Here is a 19,892-nt window from a genome sequence, read left to right on the forward strand (position 1 = left end):
AAAACCGATGAATACCTAAATTACTGCTATTGATTTTCGATATGCTTTGTCATGCATCCAAGTTTATAATGGAAAAGTATTGACATGAAATTTGACTTCTATAGGAAACAACAATAAAGCAGTCACTTTGTAAACTTACATTTTAAAAATACAACAGAGAAAATGAGGGGCCTAGGTTTGAAAGCTTAAAAAGAAAACTTAATTTAAAACAGTGTTTGGGGGCACCTGGGTGGCTCAGTCAGTTAAGTGTCTAACTCTTGATTTCAGCTTGGGTTATGATCTCAGGGTTGTGAGATTGAGCCCGGGGTTGGGTGTGCTCAGTCATTCTGCTTGAGAGTTTCCTCTCTCCCTCTCCTTCTGTCCCTATCCCCTGCTTGTATATGCTTTCTCCTCTTTCATTAAATAAATAAATAAATAAATCTTAAAAAATAAAAACATAAAACAGTATTCAGTGGCACTTGGCTGGCTCCATTCTTAGAGCATGTGACTCTTGATCATGTGGCTGTGAGTTTGAACCCCACATTGGGCATAAGGAGTACCTAAAAAATAAAAAAACAGTGTTCATTTCAGACCTGCAACATGAAGGGACCATGATGTTGCTTCAGCTGTCCTAGGGATTCCCATGTGGGTCCACAGTGTGGCAGTTTTGTTGTTGGGGGCTCTGCATCCATACTCCAGGTCCACCACTTACAAGTTGTAGTTGTTTAGTAAAGTTACTTAAACTATCTAAGCCTTAGCTTCCTGCTGGCTTAGATACAGCTGGGACCAGAAAGTATAGTGGTAACCTCTATTTTTTGAAGAGAGTGGGTTTGACTAAGCAAAGACCAGGCTATTGGAGACCTAGGGAAGAACAGAGTGAAAAGGGGATTTTCTGACTCCCCAGGTCTTTGGACTCTGCTAGAGTCACCCTCTCCATCCCTGGGTCTGAGAGGACAGCACCCTTCCAGAGGTGCTCTCTTGCTCACTTGTCTCCTTCCCTGATGCTCTGAGGGTGGACCTTTGTGGAAGACCTGCCTCGGCTATAACAGCCCTTCCACACGCCCAGGCCCAGGTGCAACACATGGCTGTTGCCATTTAATCTCCTGGGACAGTAGGTAGAAGCTACCAGGAGGCAGAGTTTGGCATAAAACCAATAAGCCAGCATTCCAATAAAGCTGTCCGAACACCGAATAGGCTTCTTCATTACCGACCCCTGGGCTGAGAGGAATGTTGCTACAGTGTTGTTACGTTGGAGAGGGAATTCTAGCTTTAGCCTGATGGTTACAGAGAGAAAAACTCCTTATAGCCTGAGATTTTGATTTCATTCTACTCTCACACTCTTAAAACTTGGCTTTCTACTGACACCTAGAGACTTACTTGTAAATGTTTCTACAAATTCAAGCCTGAGAAAATCTCCATTCTTAGTTCAAATTTTCGACTCCTCTTGGGCCTATGGGTGTTCCCCTTCTGCAGATACTCCCAGTGGAGACTCACAAAAGACTAAATATTAATGACATCACAATCACTGTGTCTTTTTTGTTCTTAAGATTTTAAGTAATCTCTTCACCCAATGTGGGGCTCAAACTCACAACCCCAAAATCCAGAGTTGCATGCTCTACCGACTGAGTCAGCCAGGAGCCCTGCAATCATTGTATCTTGACACAGCTACAGGACCAGTGCAGAAACACAGGTAGATCCCTCTCCGGCTCAGCCTCATGGAGAAGGAAACAGGTCATACACATGACACAATAAATTACCATGTGAGATAGGCTCTGCCAAATAGCTAATATGGGTGATTAGAGTGTTGGGAAAGTTAAATCAATAAAAATAACTCTGTGGTCTGGGGTGGAAAAGCTTTTGCAGAGGGAGTAAAACAAGAGCTGGTTCTTGGTGGAGAAATTACCCAGGAAGGTAAGGTGGGGTGGGAACAGGTTGCAGTGAGTGTAGTGAAAGAGATTTGTTGGCATCCAGTGGACATTTATCAAACCCTGGCTTCTCTTCACTAGTCACAACTTCAACTAGTTTCTTCAAGTCTCTGAACGTCAGCCTCCTCCTCTTCCAATGAGGACACTCATGCCTTCCTTGAAAGCTTGCTATATGGATTAGAGATAACATATAATTTGGCTTGCTCGGTGTTTGGCACATAAGCACTCCAATGGCAGCTTGTATTGCTGTGGATTTAACACAGGGGTGAACCTGGTGTGTTCAGGGACATTCTGCAGCAGTGTTTGTATGGAAGCACAGGAAGTGAGTCTGAGGTGGTGTTATGTGCTGGAGAGAACCCATGTTGAAGTCAGGAGAACTTGGTTGGAGTTCTTCATCTCATTTTACCAGACAAGTCACTTCCTTCCTCAGGGCCTCTCTTTCCCATCTGTACAGTGAGGATGTTGGTCTAGGTAAGTATTTCTTTACCCTGGCTGCATACTGGAATCATCTAGAGAGTTTTTTAAACTTCTAATGACCATGCCTCACTCCAGACCACCTAAATCAGAATTTCTGGGATTGAGGCTCCAGAGAGCAGAAAAAAAAATTTTTTTATTGAGATGTAATTATTTACATATTTAGTGCATACAATTTGATGAGTTTGGACATATGCATACAATGAAGACATTATCACCACAATCATGGTAATAAACATATCCATCACCTCTAAAAGTTGGTGTCCCATTTCTGTGTGTGTGTTAACATGAGATCTATCCTCTACATTTTTAAATGCACAATACTGTGCTATTAACTATATATACTATGTTGTACAAAAGATCTCTAGAATTTATTCGTCTAGCATAATTGAAATTTGACACCCATTGAACAACAATTCCCTATTTCCCTCTGCCCCCAGCCCCTGTTCCCCAGCCCCTGGCAACCGACATTCTGTTCTCTGCTTCCAATCATTTGATTAGTTTAGATACCTCATAAAAGGGGAATCAGAATATTTGTCCTTCTGACACTGGCTTATTTCACTTATAATGCTCTCCAAGTTCATCCATGTTGTCACAAATAATAGGATTTCCTTCTTTTTTTTTTAAGATTTTTTAAAAAATTTATTTATTTGACAGAGATCACAGGTAGGCAGACAGGCAGGCAGAGAGAGAGAGGGGAGGAAGCAGGCTCCCTGCGGAGCAGAAAGCCTGATGCTGGGCTCAATCTCAGGACCCTGGGATCATGACCTGAGCCCAAGGCAAAGGCTTAACCCACTGAGCCACCCAGGTGCCCCTTAAGAGACTCTTAATCACAGGAAATAAATTGAGGATTGCTAGAGGGGAGGTGGGCAGGGGGATGGACATTAAGGAGGGCACGTGATGTAATAAGCACTGAGTATTATATAAGACTGATGAATCCCTTAACTCTACCTCTGAAACTAATAATATGCTACACGTTAATTAACTGAATTTAAATTAAAAAAAAAAAGAAAAAGAAAGATGGCTGCGCCCTGGGTTACCCTGGATGTAGAAGGTAAGTTTATTAATTTTCTTACTGATACTGGAGACATTTACTCTGTTCTTAGTCAGCATGCCAGTTCTACTTGTCTTTCTAGCATACAATTGTTGGCATAGAAAGGAGAAACAAAATGTGCCATCAGACAACGCCTTTAACTTGTAAATATAAAAGTAAATTGGTTACTCAAGTTTTCTAGTCCTTCCATCCTGTCCTACTCCATTGCCTGGATGAGACTTAATGTATAAACTAGGAAGCAGGTTTGTTCTTTAAAGAGGACAGCTTGTTCTCTTTAACATCTTAGGAATTAAAACCTTACTCTCATATCCCTTCTAATATCTGGAAGAAAGTAAATTCACAGGTCTAGGATTGTGATGTCCCAGGTCAGGTTCTTAAAGCCCAGCCAGTTAAAGTAACCTTAAAGAACATGGGCACTATACCCATAAAAGACAATACTTAAAACCTGAGGCAGGGGTGCCTGGGTGGCTCAGTGGGTTAAGCATCTGCTTTCAGCTCAGGTCATGATCCCAGGGTCCTGGGATCAAGCCCCACATCAGGCTCTCTGCTCAGCAGGGAACCTGCTTCTCCCTCTTCCTCTGCCTGCCACTCCCTCTGTTTGTGCTCTCTGTCAAATAAATAAATAAAATTTAAAAAACAAACAAACAAACAACCTGAGGCAAAGACTGGGTTACAAACACTTACTGACAACTTTCTCAAACATGGTATTTTATTTCATTTGTTTTTTAAAGATTTTATTTATTTGAGAGAACATGAGCAGGAGGGAATGGTAGAGGAAGCCTGACACAGGGCTCGATCCCAGGACCCTGGGAACATGACCTGAGCTAAAGACAGACGTTTAACCAACTGAGCCACCCAGACACCCCAACATGGTATTTTAAAGCCTTGTCAATAACCTTATAATACTCCAATTTTACCATTAAAAAAGCCAAATGGAGAATATCAGATGGTACAAGATTTAAGAGCTACAAATGAGGCAGTGGTGCTTATTCATCCCATAGTGCCAAATCCATACACTTTCTCACTCAGGCCCCTGGGGATGCCACCTGGTTTACAGTACTTGATTTCAAGGATGCCTCCTTCTGCTTCCCTCCAAGTGAGGAAACACAGCCACTATTTGCTTTTGAATGGGTCTCACCTTCAAGCCCACAGGCTGCCCCAATAACCTGGACGGTCTTGTCGCAGGGACTTAGAGACAGTTCTTAGTTGTTTAGGGCTTAACTTAGCAAAGACCTCTGTGATATATCCTTGCCTTAAGGGACTATAATTTGATATGCAGATGACATTTTAATCTGCAGTCCCACAAAAGAAATGTCTGATAGTAATTCTACAACTTTACTTAATTTCTTGGCAGACAGAAGGTATCCTATGTCTCCTAAAAAAGCACAAGTATCTAGACAACAACTACAATATTTAGGATAGGAACTAACACCAGGACACCATACGCTGTCTACTGACAGGAAAAAGGTATATTAGATCTTGGGCCTCCAGCTACAAAGAAACAACTTCATATTTCCCTAAGTGTGGCAGGCTTTTGCCGCCTATGGATTCCTGGATTTGGGCTCTTAGTCAAGTCATTATGTGTCTCAATCAAAAGCCCTTATGAAGAAACTTTGCTCTGGACTAAAGTCCAGCAGACAGGTTTTCAAACATTAAAAACTAAACTTTCATCAGCCGTGGCTTTGGCTTTACCAAATTTAGAAAAAACCTTTCACTTTATATGTAGCAGAAAAACAGGGAAAAGCTTTGGGAATTCTTACCCAAAAGTTCGGAAATGAAACAAGGCCAGTGGGCTGTTTTTCAAAGTCACTTGATAATGTAACTCAAGGATGGCTGGCTTGTCTTCAAGCAGAGGCTGCCATAGCCTTCCTGGTAGAAGAGGCTTCAAAACTTACTATGGGACAATCCTTAACAGTGATGACTCCACATCAAGTTCAAACTGCCTTAGAGACTAAAGACCACCAATGGATGATGGGAGGCTGACTTACTAGATACCAGGCTATACTTTTAGATACACTTGAAATAATACTTAAACCTGTCAAGCTTCAAACCCAGCTACCCTTATGCCTGGACTTGACCATGATACATCTACATTAAAACATAACTGCTCAGAAATTATTGACCTTGTTTATCTTAGCAGACCAGATTTAAAAGATTCCCCTATTAGGGCACCTGGGTGGCTCTGTCACTTAAGTGTCTAACTTTTGATTTTGGCTCAGGTCATGATCTCAGGGTTGTGAGATCAAGCCCCAAGTTGGGCTCCACGATGGGTATGGAGTCTGCTTAAGATTTTCCCTCTCCCTTTGCCCTCCACTTTCTCTCTCCCTCTCTAAAAAAATTAAATAAATAAAAATAAAATAAAATATTCCCCTATTGAAAATGCAAATAACAACTGGTTTACTGATGGCAGCAGCTTCATGAATAAGCAAAAAAGAAAAGCCAGCTATGCTAGAGTTAATTTCATTAAGACTAATGAGGCAAAAGCCCTTCCAATAAATACTTCTGCTCAAAAGGCTGAATTAATAGCATTGACCTGTGCTCTTCAATTGGTAAAAGTCTCAAAAATTAATATCTATACTGACTCCAAATATGCTTTCCTGGTACTACATGCCCACAGGGCAATTTGGAAAGAAAAGAGATTATAATCAAGCCACAATTCCCTAATCAAATATTGGCCTGAAATAATTATTCTCTTTGAGGCAGTACACCTACCTATGGAGGTGGCTGTAATCCACCTCAGAGGACATCAAAAGGACATGACTTGAGAATCTAAAGGAAATAATCTGGTAGACTGTGCAGCCAAGCAGGAAGCACAGAATAAACAAATATTAAGTCTTACAGCAGTCTTAATTCCAATAAAGTCCATAACTCCACTCTATTCAGACCAAGAAATTCACATAGCCTAGGAATGAGGATATTTTAAAAATAAACAGGACTAGCTTGTTAATGGTGACAAGAGAAAAATCTTTATACTCCAAATTAACCAATGGAAGGTAATACAGGGTTTACGCCAGGCTACTCATTTGGGTAAAAATGCCTTAGAATATTTAATTAAAATATTTACTTATATATATTTAATTTAATACATTTGATGGAGTAAATTCAACAGCTACAATAAAATAGATCTGCCAATCCTGTAATTTGTGCATAAGTAAATCCGGAAGGTGCAGTCTGCCCTCCTCCACTTCTAAAACGAGTCCTAAGGTGTGGAACATATACAGAAGAGGACTGGCAGCTTGATTTCACACAGATGCCTCCTTGCAAAGTCTATAAATTCCTACTAGTATTGGTTGATACTTTCACTGGATGAATCGAGGCCCTTCCTTGTAAAATGGAAAAAGCCATGGAAGTAACCAAAGTTCTGTCATGAGAAATTATTCCCAGGTTTGGCCTTCCACAATTCCTTTAAGTGACAATGGCTCTTCTTTTACTGTACAAATAATTCAACAAATAGCATAGGTTTAAAAAAAAATAGCGTAGGTTTAAAATTAAATATTTTCTACATTCAGCCTGGCATCCACAATCCTCTGGAAAGGCATAAAAAGCTAATCATATCTTAAAATGATACCTTACTAAACTTAGTCTAGAGACCCAGGTAATTGGGTTACTTTCTCACCAGAAGGACTTCTCAGAATGAGAACTGCTCCAAAACAACCTCTAAGATCCAGCCCTTTTCCGTTATTAGACGGAAAGCCATTTCTTACACTGGATCTATTATTAGATGAAGATTATAATGCTCTATTAAATTATTCACTTGAGTCTGATTTAATTCATAAGTAACTTAATAAATACACTGATCACATGCTCCCCAAACCTGACTCAACTATAACTGAGAGTCTACCCCATGTAAGTCCTGGAAACATGGTTTATTTTTAAAAAATAGAAATCAAATACAGTGGGGAACTTAAATCCAAAATGGAAAGGTCCATATCAGGTCGTATTATGTACTTCCACTGCAGTAAAATTAGAAGGGCATTCTTCCTCGACTCATATATCTAGAATAAAACCTGTACCTCCTTCACAGGAAACCCATGACCAAACCAAAGTGCCTTCTTACTCCTATGAACCTGTAGAAGATCTCAAACTCCTCTTCAAATGACAACAAAGGCTGTATATTTTCTTTTTGTTCTCTGTTCACCTATCTTAATTGACAATTCCTTCTTACAATGGGCACATTACGCTGATCTTCAAAATCAAACAGCTTGCTTGATATGTGGAATTTTGCCCATATCAAGTACATCTGGGTTACCCTGGTGGGTTTCCCCTTTACCAGGTACTGATTGGCACTCTATATACTTATATTTCAGAAATAATATATAATTAATCCTGTTTTGCGCTAAATCTATCACTAAACAGAATGTTTCTCCTTGGCAATATGAGCAATATGACATGGATTTACCAGGACATAATCAGACTTTTTCATACCCTCAAACTATTAAAATATTAATTGACTTTATAAACCCATAAATTGATGCCCAATAACGAGTGCCTAAGTTCTGAAACCCTACTTATCGTTTATATGAGGAGGATATATATCACATTTGGGATACATATTTATGGCTCACACCCACCCCTGGACAGATCAGTCAAAAGGCACTTTTATGCTGGGAACAAAGAAATCATACACATGATACCCAGGCAAACAGCACACGACCTCTGGGATGGTTATCATGAGAAACAGGTACTCAGACCCCTGTACTCAAGGCTACTCACTGATTTGCTACTGATTGCACAGGGCGACCTAAAATCAGATGGCTACCTCCAACAGAACCACTGGTTATGTGGAACTAATCTATGACCCTTGCTTCCTCCAGAGTGGACAGGTCATTGAGACTTAGGTTTTGCCTAGATTCATGAGTGCACTACTATCACTACCCCAGCTAATCTTCCTAATTTAAAACAAAGATGGGCACCATCTGTCTTTCATCGGTATAATCATTTAGCATCCATTTTTGTTCTGTCCATAGGGTTAGAAAGCATCATTTGGCATGTGGAAGCCCTTAATAAATACACCATAAATGCACTCAATGATTCACAAACCAGCATCTCTTTACTCAATACTGAAGTCACACAAATGCACAAAGCAGTTCTATAAAAGAGAATAGCTTCAGATGTTCTAACAGCAGTACAAGAAGGTACATGTGCCATTATCAAAACAGAATGCTGTGTCTACATCCCAGATTATCATAAAAATGTCACAGGGCTACTAAAAGATATGAATACTCAAATTGGGCTTCATAATGATATGGCTGGTTAGGTTCCTGGCTTGGCGGAAGACTATGGTCAACTATTAAAGGTCTCTCATTCTTGCAGCCGTTTTAATTCCAATATGCTGTGTTCTTCAATGATTTTTTTTGCTTGGTGCCAAGACTCCACCACTACAATAACTGCACATCGACAGATGATCCTTTCTACTCAAGGAGATTCACAGATGTTGTCTACCTTAGATTTGCCTACCTCTGTAACTCTTATATCTCTAACTGACCAATGTTGACTCATAAGTAGGGACAACTCTATTGAGGAGGAAGAAGTTACAGAAGATAAAACCTTCCATCCTCAGCAACCTTAAAGATTTAAGGATCAAATGTTTCAGCAGGGGGAAATGATGAAGAGAACAAAGGCAAGAAAAATGTAGTTTAAATTAAATCTCCTTACAGCATGCAGCCCACTGATACCTGAGACATGAAGAATGTGACATTTCTCAAGGAGTTCATGGCTGCCTTAATGCCTTAATGTTTATATTTCATTAAAGCCTAAAAGTAACCTTACCTTGACAATAGCTACATTTTCAAGGTCCTGTAAGACCCTGCTTTCGGCATACAAAAATTCCTTAGAAACCTACATCATCTCCACCTCTTCTCTCTCTACAAAACTTAAAATATAGGGGCACCTGGATGGCTCTGTGGGTTAAAGCCTCTTCCTTCGGCTCAGGTCATGATCTCAGGGTCTTGGGACCAAGACCCGCATCAGGCTCTCTGCTCAGCGGGGAGCCTGCTTTCTCTTCTCTCTCTGTTTGCCTTTCTGCCTACTTGTGATCTCTGTCCGTCAAATAAATAAATAAAATCTTAAAAAAAAAAAACTTAAAATATATAATCAGTCATCCCTCACACTTACATTTACAGCTCTTTCTGCCCACAGGTCCTATCCCTGTGCTATAATAAAACCACCTTTTTGCACCAAAAATGTCTCAAGAATTCTTTCTTAGCCATTTGCTCAAGAGCCCAACTTCAAGTCACATCAATTTCATGAATGGATACTATGTATTAAGTGGTAAATGTCAAGCATTCACCAAGAGGTTTTTGTGAGATATTTAATATTTACAATAAACCTAAGGGGTAGAAATTTTACAGATGAAGAAATAAGTTCAGGGGCACCTGGGTGGCTCAATGGGTTAAAGCCTCTGCCTTCCACTTAGGTCATGATCCCAGGGTCCTGGGGTTGAGCCCCGAGTCAGGCTCTCTGCTCAGTGGGGAGCCTGCTTCCTCTTCTCTCTGTCTACCTCTCCACCTATTTGAGATCTCTGTCAAATAAATTAAATCTTTAAAAAAAAAAAAAAAGAAAGAAAGAAGGAAAGAAAGAAAGAAATTCAGAAAGATTTTTATTTGCTCAATACCATGTAGCTAAGTGTCAAAGCTAGAATTTTAACACATATCTCTCTGATGTCCCAAATGGAAACGACCACTACATTCTACTATTGCCCATAACTCCCACACAGCATTGGAAATCATTTCTTTTATCCAGGCTTACCTGGAGGCAAATGTAAGATCCTAATGCTTATGAACAGATGTATTTCTGTGAACTTAGGGGCTTTAACTCTATTTCTTGACAAGTATTTCTGGGCAAGATGGGTCAGTTTCTTAATATGGGTTATAACTGATATATTACATTTTATTCAATATTTTTATACGGAAACAGTTGTCTATGGAACGTAAGTGGTCCCCAAATCAACAAGTAAGATGCTGCCATCTTGTGGCATTTTTCTGTAAGGCCAGGTTTGTAATCCAAGAGTTAGGAGAACCCAATAAACAAAATTCTAACCCTGCCTGCCACTTTGCACTTCTGTTGTCTTCCTAACTGTAACATCAATTTGTTTATCCAAATATAATATTAGGAGTTAATCAATACAGCAACATAAGAAAATAGTAAAACTGAAGATAAAATAATAAACTTGCCCCTCTATTTACTAGCAGTATGACACCTTGCCAACTAAATTTCTGGGCCTGAAATTTTCTTATCTATAAGATGGGGACAGTGACATCCATCTCATATTGTTGCTCTAAAACCAAGTTAAAATATGTATGTAAAGACCTTGGCAAATTGTGGGCATTTGATAAGTATTGGCTCCTTATTCCCTTCCCTTCTTTCCTGATCCTTTTCCTTTCCCCTATTTCTGACCTCTTCTTACTAAAGATATCCTAGCCTTCTGTTTTCCACCCACTTCCCTGCGTATTTTCCCCATTGTTATTTCTGTTTCCTGACTTCACCCTCTCCCCGCCCCCCTCACACACAAAGAAAGGGGGTGTCCACATTTACACACCTGGACACTTACCTTGGTAAGGCAAGCCTTGGTAAGCCTCTCTACATTATCCTATATGGCTAACCACGCCTTTACTTCGGCATTTATGCTGTTGTGGGTATAGCAGTGCAAAACATCTCCTACTGGGTTTCACTCAGCAGTTTTCCCATTACTAACAGCATTCATTCTATGATCCTGTCAGAGTCTGGTCCCCTCACACTGCTTATCCCTCATGCCTGATCCTTTTACACCTAGCCTGGGGACCTGACACACATAGTGCAATTCTGTCTCTGACCCCATTTCCCCCCTCCCCCTCCATTCTCCAGCCTTACTCTGCCCTGCCCTCTGGTATTCTTCCTTTTGCTGCTCCTTTTGTCTGAAAGGCTCTCCCAGGAAACCACATGGTTTGCTCCCCTACTTTTACAATTTTCTCAAGTATCACTTTTTAGAAAAGGCTTCCTTGACATTCTTTATAACTATATAAAATAGCACAAACACACGAAACCTCAGTAACTGTTCATCCCCTTTACCCTGCTTAGTTTTCATTTGTAAAGCCTCTTTCCACCCATCATGTTGCACTCGAGCAAAGGTGAAGGAGTTGGGAGTTTCTCAAAGTGTTCTTGTGTAGGAGGGCAAGGTTCACTTGTTTGGGCACTGAATCCTCCACAGTGGATTGTTCCAGGAAACATTAAGTATGTTAGCTAGAGATAACATATAACATAAAGCTGTGGAAACTTATTTTTCATTCTTGCTGCTCTTACTCCTCAGCACCTTCATATGCCTTGGGATTTCTGCTTCTTCTGGTTTCATCTAATTTTGGTGTTTATCATTTAGGATAGGGATTCTAAACCCAGAGTTCATGGAAAGTCTTCAAATGGCCCAGGAACAACTTGAAATTATTGGCAAGATTTGGGGGGTATGTTTGTTTTCTGGAGCAAGGGTCTATGATATCGATCAAATGCAAGGAGTCTATGACTTCCCCACCTAAAAGTTTAAAAACCACAGTGTTGGGGATGACAGCTCATACTCCCGTATCTTAATATGCATAATGTTTAAACATTTTTTATATCATCCTGTCTTTCTCAATAGCTTAAGCACCAAGAGTTAATGGATAGTATTTATTCATTGCTACGTTACAGTGCCTAGTGTACCAGCTGGCGCTTAACTCTCAATAAATACTTGTTGGAGGTATGGAGACTCCATGGTGATAAAAGCCTATTAGTCATTCTGTCTATAATCTTCATTGAACAAGTCTTGTTCTGGGGTTAAGGTCTGTCTTGATTGATTCAGTTGGATTTTGTTCACAGTTAGAGATAAAGGATGAATTATCTTACTAAAAAAATGCAAATCTCGCTTTTTTTTTTAAACATATAAGAGCCAGTCATAATACACACTGTAAGAGAAGCTGAGTAAAGATGAAAGAGCCAGTTGAGCCCCAAAAAGGGAACAGTAAATAGGAAGTTAGGTGGAGTGAAATTCAGAAAGAAGTACTACATAACTAGAATTCAAAGAGTTGATAATCCTGATAAGAATCAGGTTTGTCCAGTTAAATTCAAAAGCAGAAATTTAGGCATATGTTCAAACCACCACTCCCATCACTAAAGACAAAAGGAAGCTGAAAAACCAGTTGGTTGAGGTTTATATTTCTAACAGATTAGGTATAATGAAAGGGATTTCTGGCACCTGTGTATTAACTTAGTTTTCACCTTTATATTTAAAAAAATACACTCTTTGACTCAGGTCATTAAATTACACTTGGGGTATGTGTGTGCATATTTTATGTATTTTTATATTTTACATTTTATATTTAACAGATTTTAAAGAGGTTCATAGATACCTTAGTAATAAATCCTCTTGCGCTGTAGACCTCCTGATTTTTAGGCAACAGCATCCTTCATACTAAAAGAATGAAATAATATGCGAAACAGTAATTTTTTGGCTCTGCTTCCATTCATTCTACAAGAAAGCCAAACTTCCTTATTTTTTCCTAAATGGTTTTGTGAACCCCCAAGTATACTTGCAAAATAGTTGTCTTCACCACCATTTTCTTCCTGCCTGCTCTAGCTCTACCTCTCAGTAGAAACCTCTCTGTTCTGTTGGGGCTTAAAGGGCAGATAGGCTTCTTCTTCTTCTTTTTTAATTATGTTCCATTAGCCAACATACAGTACATCATTAGTTTTTGATGTAGTGTTCAACAATTCATTAGTTGCATATAACACTCACTGTTTATCACAACACATGCCCTTCTTAATACCCATCACCCTGTTACTCCATCCTCCCACCTCTCTCCCTTCTGTAACCCTGTTCGTTTCTCCAGAGTCCAGAATCTCTCATGGCTTGTCTCCCTCTCTGATTTCTTCCCATTCAGTTTTCTCTCCCTTCCCCTATGGTTCTCTGCACTATTCCTTACATTCCACATAGAAAGGCTTGTGATAGCTGCCCAAAGCACTCAGCAGTTGCTGGTGCCCACAGGTGCCTACCCCACTGCTACAGAGGTCCTGTGCTGATGGTTTTCTTCCTAAATGGTTGTGATTTTCACCACTTCTTGTTGATGTGGGAAACAAAGGCAGAAGAAAAATTATTAAATTTCCTTACTACCTACAGCCCATTGACAAGTCCTTGAAACAGGCAGAGTGACATTCCTCTAGGGACTCAAATGCCTCAATGTTAATACTTTGTTAAGGGCAAAAGATAATCCTAGCCTAACCTTCCCCCACCACCCCTGCCCAGGATCCTGTAAATCTACTTTAACATATAAAAATTCCTTTGGAAATTTCCTTTCTCTCTAACTCACCCCCACAAAGATAAGTGTTGGCAATCATCCCTCAAGCATATGGCCCACCGATATACATCTGAAGGGTTTCATGACTAATGTTTTATTAGACGGTCATAAATGATCTTTTCAACAATAGCTAGCCCCCTCAAGGTTCATAATGACCCCTCAAGGTCATAAATGATCTTTTCAACAATAGCTAGCCCCCTCAAGGTTCTGGAAACCTTGCTTCCAAAATTCCTTAGAGACTTACACTATCCCTAACCCCCTCCCAACTTGAAAGTATATATATAACGGGCTACTCCTCATGACCCCGGTGCTGCTCTTTCTGCCCACGGGTCCTGTCCCCATGCTTTAATAAAATCACGGTTTTGCACCAAAGACATCTCAAGAATTCTTTCTTAGCTCTTGGCTTCAAACCCTTACGTCTTTCCTACATCATTGTCATTGCTAGAATCACCAGTGCCAACTCAGGCTTTACTGAAATCTGGTGTTTACTGGTGTTTCAATTTAAGTAAAAAAAATTAAATTAAATTAAAAAATAACAGCAACTCCTATTCTATGTATGTGATATTATTGTTAGTAAATTTTTTATTTTACTTATAGATTAATATCCAAATATAGGAGGACCTGGCAGGCTCAGTCAATTAAGCGTCTGCCTTTGGCTCAGGTCATGATCCCAGGGTCCTGGGATGGAGCCCTGCACTGGGCTTCCTGCTCAGCAGGAAGTCTGCTTCTTCCTCTGCCTCTGTCCCTCCCCACTACTCTCGTGCTCTCTCTCTCTCTCTCTATCTCTCAAATAAACAAATAAAATCTTTTAAAAGTTACAGATTTACTGAAAAGTTGCAAGCATAGTTCAGGGAGTTCCTACATGACCCACAGTTTTCCCTATTAACATCTTACATTACTATGAAACGTGTCATAATTAATGAACCAATATTAGTATGTTACTATTTTATTCAGATTTCTCTAATTTTTATCTAAGGTCCTCTAGCTGTCCAAAGATCCCATCCAAGACACTACATTTATTATTTTTTAAGTGCACTTATTTAAGTAATCTCTTAACTTACAACCCCTAGATCAAGAGTCACATGCTTCTCCAACTGAGCCAGCCAGGTACCACAAGACACTACATTACATTTAGTCATCATATCTCCTTAGGCTCCTCTTGGCTATAAGTGTCTCAGACTTCTCTTTTATGACTTTGGCAATTTTGAGGAGTATCAGTAACAATATTTTGTAGAATGTCCTTAAGTTGGGATTTCTCTGATGTTTTTCTCATGATTATATTGGGGCTATGCGTTTTGGAAAGGAAAAACCACAGAAGTGCCTTTAACATTACACCCTATTGAGGGTATACACACTGTCAACATGACATCACTGTTATTACTAACTTACCATCTAGCTAAGGTAGTGTTTGTCAGGATTCTCCACTGCAAAATTTCTCTCTCATCTTCCCACTACCAAACTCTTTCTTTGAAAGAGATCAATATGCATAGTCCACACTTAACAAAGAGCTGTGCTCAGCCTCCTTATTCAATTCAATTATTTATGTATAGAAGTATGGCTTCGAGGATATTTACTTTATATTTTGAGTAAAAATCCAATGCTACTCTATCTTGTTCAAATTGTCTAGTTTTGGCCAGTTTTCAGTTGTCTCCTGTGTCCCTTTGGCATACCTCCATCTTTTATTATTATCATTTTTTAAATTTTAGGACTTTACTTCCTGGCATTGCAAGACGTTCCAGGCTTATTCTCTGTTTCCTGCCCTAGTCCTTGAATCAGCCCTTTCTCCATGGAGCCCTGGTTCCCTTTATTAAAGAATGTAATTAGAAACCAAGATCTTAAAGGTGCTAGGAAAATTGGACAGCTATGTATAGAAGAATGAAACTCGACCATTCTCTTACACCATACACAAAGATAAACTCAAAATGGATAAAAGACCTCAACGTGAAGCAGGAAATCTATCAAAATCCTAGAGGAGAACATAGGCAGTAACCTCTTCGACATCAGCCACAGCAACTTCTTTCAAGACATGTTTCCAAAGGCAAAGGAAACAAAAGTGAAAATGAACTTTTGGGACTTCATCAAGATAAAAAGCTTCTGCACAGCAAAGGTAACAGTCAACAAAACAAAGAGGTAACCCACAGAATGGAGAAGATATTCGCAAATGACACTACAAAGGGTTGATATCCAAGATCTATAAAGAACTCCTCAAACTCAATACCCAAAAAACAGATAATTATGTCAAAAAATGGGCAGAAGACATGAGCAGACACTTGTCCAAAGAAGACATACAAACGGCTAACAGACACATGAAAAAATGTTCATCATCATTAGCCATCAGGGAGATTCAAATGAAAACCATATTGAGATACCACCTTCCACCAGTTAGAATGCCAAAATTAACAAGACAGGAAACAAGTGTTGGATAGGATGTGGAGAGAGGGGAACCTTCTTACACTATCGGTGGGAATGCAAGTTGGTGCAGTCACTTTGGAAAACAGTGTGGAGATTCCTTAAGAAATTAAAAATAGAGCTACTCTATGACCCTGCAATTGCACTACTGGGTATTTACCCCAAAGACACAGATGTAGTTAAAAGAAGGGCCATATGTACCCTGATGTTCATAGCAGCAATGGCCACAATCACCAAACTGTGGAAAGAGCCAAGATGCCCTTCAACAGATGAATGGATAAAGAAGACATGGTCCATATATACAATGGAGTATTATGCCTCCATCAGAAAGGATGAATACCCAGCTTTTGTATCAACATGGACAGGACTGGAGGAGCATATGTTGAGTGAAATAAGTCAAGCAGAGAAAGTCAATTATCATATGGTTTCACTTACTTCTGGAGCATTCGGAATAACATGGAGGACATTAGGAGAAGGAAAGGAAAAGTGAATGGGGGAAATTGGAGGGGGAGACGAAGCATGAGAGACTGTGGACTCTGAAAAACAAACTGAGGGTTTTGGAAGGGAGAGGAATAGGGGTTGGGTGAGCCTGGCGGTAGGTATTAAGGAGGGCAACTATTGCATGGAGTACTGGGTGTGGTGCATAAACAATGAATCTTGGAACACTGAAAAGACTGAATTAAATTAAAAACAAACAAAAAAGAAACCAAGATCTGGACACTAGGTGTGCTCAGTGCTATTGAGTGTCCTACCTTCTAGGCCCTCCTAGCTGACAGAGTCATTGATTTGTTGGAAAAGCCAAGTCATTTGTTCTGTAGAATGTCCCACGTTCTGAATTTGGCTGGTTGCTTTTATATGGTGTCATTTAGCTTGTTCCTCTATTCCCTGCATTTCCTATAAACTAATAGTTACGTTTAAATGTTTGATTAGAGGGGTACTTGGGTGGCTTAGTTGCTTTAGCATCTGCCTTTGGCATAGGTCATGATCCCAGATTCCTGGGATCCAACCGCATGTATGACTCCCTGCTCAGTGGGGAGTCTGATTCTCCCTCTGCCCCTCCCCTACTCGTGCTCTCTCTCAAATAAAATCTTTTTCAAAAAAATAAATGATTAGATTTAGCTTCTTTATTTTTCCTTAGGCAAAATACTGTGTGAGTGTTGCTCTGTACTTGAGGCATATAATGTATAGCTGCTCCACTTTGGGTGATGTTAAAATTGGTTGATCGGTAGGCTTATAAATTTACCATCAGTCTTCCACATTTTTATATCCATTAATTATTTATTAAAATTCATTGGGGGTTGCAAATTAGTGATTTTCTAAATCCATCATTTTTCTGCCTTTATCAACTGAATTTCCTCTGTAAAGAAGAATTTTCCCTTAGTAATTATTTGGTCACTCTAAATTAAGTTTGTTTTTTTCCCTGGCCAGAATACCTCTGTAATGCCTAGAAGCAAAGTGGTTAAAATTGGACCAAAGTTGCAGGGGAAGCCAGACTCTTATCTTCTCAACCTGTGTAAGAGTCTTTCTTTCGGGGCGCCTGCATGGCTCAGTGGGTTAAAGCCTCTGCCTTCGGCTCAGGTCATGATCCCAGGGTCCTGGGATTGAGCCCCACATCTGGCTCTCTCTTCTGCGGGGAGCCTCCTCTCTTTCTCTGCCTGCCTCTCTGCCTACTTGTGATCTCTGTCTGTCAAATAAATAAAATCTTAAAAAAAAAAGTCTTTCTTTCTCATGAAGACACTGGTTTTGAGAACTGGAATTTTGAGATCTGGGTTTGCAAAATGCAGCTCTGTCTGTCACGCGTATCAACAAACATTTTTGCTGAAGGAATTAGGAGATTAATTAGTGATTTCTTATTTCTAAAAATAGAGATTGATTTATGTGATGTGACATATTAATTAAAAGTAACTGGGTATAGGGGCGCCTGGGTGGCTCAGTGGGTTAAAGCCTCTGCCTTCGGCTCAGGTCATGATCCCAGGGTCCTGGGATCGAGCCCCGCATTGGGCTCTCTGCTCAGCAGGGAGCCTGCTTCCTCCTCTCTCTCTTTCTCTCTCTCTCTGCCTACTTGCAATCTCTCTCTGTCAAATAAATAAATAAAATCTTAAAAAAAAAAGTAACTGGGTATATTCTGCTCTTGTTCTCTAATGGGAAAAATGTCCAGTCTTTTTTTTTTTTAAAGATTTTATTTATTTATTTGACAGATAGAGATCACAAGTAGGCAGGGAGGCAGGCAGAGAGAGAGAGAGAGAAGCAGGCTCCCTGCTGAGCAGAGATCCCGATGCGGGGCTCGATCCCAGGACCCTGGGATCATGACCTGAGCTGAAGGCAGAGGCTTTAACTCACTGAGCCTCCCAGGTGCCCCTGTCCAGTCTTTTAATGACAATATATATTAAAATCTCTAATCATACTCTAAAAAAGTAAAATAAAATAAAATTTCTAATTAAAGTCCAAAAGACTGTTTTCTATATAGCTCTTGTTAAAGTGAATTATCAGCAGAGCAGTAAATGAAATATATTCACATTAATTTTCAAGTAACTTTTAGCAAAGGGGAAAAATGAAAGGGTTACACTCACCGGATTGATTTAAAAGCAACCTCTTTAGACAGCAGTGACTAAAACGTAGTTTTAATTTACTCTAAATTTCTGGTCAGGCACCAATACAGCAAAAAGGGCTTCACTTCTGTACGTAGTTTGTGAGTTTTGTACAAGTATTTATTTTTTAATTCAGAGAATGTCTATTGGCACCACAAAAAATGTGGAGTTATAAAGAGAACTTTCATTAGTTATGAAAGGACAATTAAGATTGGGGAGGAAAACTGAAAAGAATCAACAAGAACACCTGCCAAATGCTCTATCGCTTGAAGCTTGGGCTAATGATTCCCCTCATTTTTGTTCTCTCTCCCTTCTCTCCAGCCCTAAGAAATGTGAACTCTTGGTCAACACAGTCTGGTGGAGGCAAAACAGAGGTGGAAGAGGACTGAGGCATTTGAGCCCTCCCCACACCCCAACACTAAACCCCGACACCTTTGGCATTAGCACAAAAGCAGGCTGGCTGCAAGGTCTGAGGAATCCCTGACATTCTCTCCCAGCCCCTCCACAGTGGGCAGCCCCAGATAGGCGAGCTGCTGGGGAGTGGGGCTGCGGTGGCAAAAGCCACGGACTCCAGCATCATCAGACTTAGAGCTAACACTTACTGAACGCTTTTTACGAGAGTGGCTCTCTGTGCTAGTATTTTCATGCTTTTTAAAACAAATCGATGAGGTGGGGCGTACGACCCACAACTGTATGAGGCAGGTGAAGAAAACTAAGCACAAGGAAACTCAGCTGCATGCCCTTGTTCACACAAGTCAAACCCCGGTTCGCTCAACTCCAAAGTCTACCCACGGCTTCGTTTGACTCCAAAGTCTACTCCCTTTCACCACCCCTGGCTTCTGCGCCCCACCTTTGTCACCTCCCATCTTCTCAGTCGCCCCATTAATAAAAACGAGGCGGTTGGATGAGATTATCTCTAGGAGTGTTCCCAGCCGGACAGTTTTACCGTTTTAAGAGCAGGGAAGAAAAACATTCAAGGTCTTCCCTTCAAAGCAAGTGTAAAGTCGCAGCGGACGCGAACCTTTCCGTTAGGTGCGGGGGCCGGCGTCCTGGGAGCCCTGGTAGAGCCGCTCGCAAGGGCTCACGGGTCCCCGCGCACATGCGCAATGGCCTCGGCGCGCGCCGTCCCTCGGCGCCCTCTCAGACGGACGCTGGCCTCCAGTCC

General features: G+C 40.4%; 1 long non-coding RNA gene across 3 annotated transcripts in view; it reads right to left on the minus strand.

Annotated features, from left to right (window-relative positions):
* LOC123948894 overlaps positions 1–19,800 on the minus strand; it is a 46,905-nt gene extending 27,105 nt beyond the window's left edge. For all 3 annotated transcript variants that reach the window (XR_006819998.1, XR_006819997.1, XR_006819999.1), the window contains exon 1: positions 19,674–19,800. This is a non-coding gene — a long non-coding RNA (uncharacterized LOC123948894). The remainder of the gene's footprint in view (positions 1–19,673) is intronic.
* Between the last annotated feature and the right edge of the window lie 92 nt (positions 19,801–19,892).

This window comes from Meles meles, chromosome 8 (assembly GCF_922984935.1).
Source record: "Meles meles chromosome 8, mMelMel3.1 paternal haplotype, whole genome shotgun sequence".
NCBI classification, from domain to species: domain Eukaryota; kingdom Metazoa; phylum Chordata; class Mammalia; order Carnivora; family Mustelidae; genus Meles; species Meles meles.